The sequence below is a fragment of the Heterodontus francisci genome, chromosome 45, assembly GCF_036365525.1.
Source record: "Heterodontus francisci isolate sHetFra1 chromosome 45, sHetFra1.hap1, whole genome shotgun sequence".
Taxonomy (NCBI): domain Eukaryota; kingdom Metazoa; phylum Chordata; class Chondrichthyes; order Heterodontiformes; family Heterodontidae; genus Heterodontus; species Heterodontus francisci.
Window position 1 is genome coordinate 7,642,502 of NC_090415.1, and position 2,828 is coordinate 7,645,329.

Consider the following 2,828-nt stretch of genomic DNA (forward strand, 5'->3'; position numbering starts at 1 on the left):
GCAGAGAGAGAGACAGAGATAGAAGGAGAGAGAGGGAGTGATAGAGAGGGAAAGACAGATGGAGGGACAGAGAGAGAGAGACAGAGAGGGAAGGTGAGATTGGGAGAGACAGAGAGAGAATGGCAGAGTTGGAAGGAGAGAGAGGGAGAGACAGGGAGGGAAATACAGATGGAAAGACAGAGAGAGAAGGAGAGAGAGGGAGTGTCAGGGAGGGAAAGACAAATGGAGGGACAGAGAGAGAGAGACAGGGAGAGAGATGGAGTGACAGGCAGGGAAGGACAGATGGAGGGAAAGAGAGAGAGAGAGATAGAGATAGAAGGAGAGAGAGGGAGTGACTGGGAGGGAAAGACAGATGGAGAGAGTGAGAGAGAGGGACAGAGATAGAAGGAGAGAGATGGAGAAACAGACAGGGAAAGACAGATGGAGGGACAGAGAGAGAGAGAGACAGAGAGAGGCAGAGACAGAGAGAGAAGGAGAGAGTGGGAGAGACAGAGATGGAAAGACAGATGGAGGGACAGAGAGTGAGACAGTGAGAGAAGGAGAGAGAGGGAGAGACAGAGATCGAAAGAGAGAGAGGGAGTGACTGGGAGGGAAAGAGAGATGGAGAGATAGAGAGAGAGACAGAGATAGAAGGAGAGAGATGGAGAGACAGAGATGGAAAGACAGATGGAGGGACAGAGAGAGAGAGAAGGAGGGAGAGGGAGAGACAGAGAGAAGGAGAGTGGGAGTGACAGAGATGGAAAGACATATGGAGGAACAGAGAGAGAGACAGAGAGAGAGATGGAGTGACAGGCAGGGAAGGACAGATGGAGGGATAGAGAGAGAGAGAGATAGAGATAGAAGGAGAGAGAGGGAGTGACTGGGAGGGAAAGACAGATGGAGAGAGTGAGAGAGAGGGACAGAGATAGAAGGAGAGAGATGGAGAAACAGACAGGGAAAGACAGATGGAGGGACAGAGAGAGAGAGAGACAGAGAGAGGCAGAGACAGAGAGAGAAGGAGAGAGTGGGAGAGACAGAGATGGAAAGACAGATGGAGGGACAGAGAGTGAGACAGTGAGAGAAGGAGAGAGAGGGAGAGACAGAGATTGAAAGAGAGAGAGGGAGTGACTGGGAGGGAAAGAGAGATGGAGAGATAGAGAGAGAGAGAGAGATAGAAGGAGAGAGATGGAGAGACAGAGATGGAAAGACAGATGGAGGGACAGAGAGAGAGAGAAGGAGGGAGAGGGAGAGACAGAGAGAAGGAGAGTGGGAGTGACAGAGATGGAAAGACATATGGAGGAACAGAGAGAGAGACAGAGAGAGAATGAGAGAGTGGGAGCAACTGAGAGGGAAAGACAGATGGAGGGACAGAGAGAGAGACAGAGATAGAAGGAGAGAGAGGGAGTGACAGGGAGGGACGGACAGATGGAGGGATAGAGAGAGAGAGGCTGAGATAGAAGGAGAGATTGGGAGACAGAGAGGGAAAGGCAGTTGGAAAGACAGAGAGAGAGAGAGGCAGAGATGGAAGGAGAGAGAGGGAGTGACAGGGAGGGAAAGTCAGATGGAAAGACAGAGAGAGAGAGACAGAGATAGAAGGAGAGAGAGGGAGAGACAGAGAGGGAAAGACAGATGGAGAGACAGAGAGAGAGAGAGGCAGAGATGGAAGGAGAGAGAGGCAGTGACAGGGAGGGAAAGTCAGATGGAGGGGCAGAGAGAGAGAGACAGAGATAGAAGGAGAGAGAGGGAGTGACAGAGAGGGAAAGACAGATGGAGGGATAGAGAGAGAGAAACAGAGATAGAAGGAGAGAGAGGGAGTGATGGTGGGGGGAGACAGATGGAGGGACAGAGAGAGAAAGACAGAGATAGAAGGAGAGAGATGGAGTGACGGGGGGGGGGGGGGACAGATGGAGGGACAGAGAGAGAGAGGAGTGACAGATGGAGGGATAGAGAGAGAGAAACAGAGATAGAAGGAGAGAGAGGGAGTGATGGTGGGGGGAGACAGATGGAGGGACAGAGAGAGAAAGACAGAGATAGAAGGAGAGAGATGGAGTGACGGGGGGGGGGGGGGGGACAGATGGAGGGACAGAGTGAGAGACAGAGAGAAGGAGAGAGATGGAGAGACAGGGAGGGAAGGACAGATGGAGGGATTGAGAGAGAGAAACAGTGAAAGAAGGAGAGAGAGGGAGAGACAGAGAGGGAAAGGCAGTTGGAGAGACAGAGAGAGAGACAGAGATGGAAGGAGAGAGAGGGTGTGACAGGGAGGGAAAGACAGATGGAAAGAGAGAGAGAGACAGCGAGGGAAAGACACATGGAGGGGCAGAGAGTGAGACAGAGAGAGAGAGAGAGAGAGACAGGGAGAGAGATGGAGTGACAGGGACTGAAGGAAAGATGGAGGGATAGAGAGAGGCAGAGACAGAGATCGAAGGAGAGAGATCGAGTGACGGGGAGTGGGGTGGGGGGTAGACAGATGTCGGGACAGAGGGAGAGTGGCAGAGATGGAAGGAGAGATAGGGAGTGACAGGGAGGGAAAGACAGATGGTGGGATAGAGAGAGAGACAGCGAGAGAGAGAGACAGAGACAGAGATAGAAGGAGAGAGATGGAGTGACGGTGTGGTGGGGGGTGGTGGGGTAGACAAGTGGAGGGACAGAGAGAGAGAGGCAGAGATGGAAGTAGAGAGAGGGAGAGACAGAGAGGGAAAGACAGATGGAGGGACAGAGAGGGAGACAGAGGGAGTGGCAGAGACTGAGATAGGAGGAGAGTGAGGGAGTGTCAGGGAGGGAAAGACAGATGGAGGGACAGAGAAAGAGACAGAGATAGAAGGAGAGAGAGGGAGTGACAGAGAGTGAAA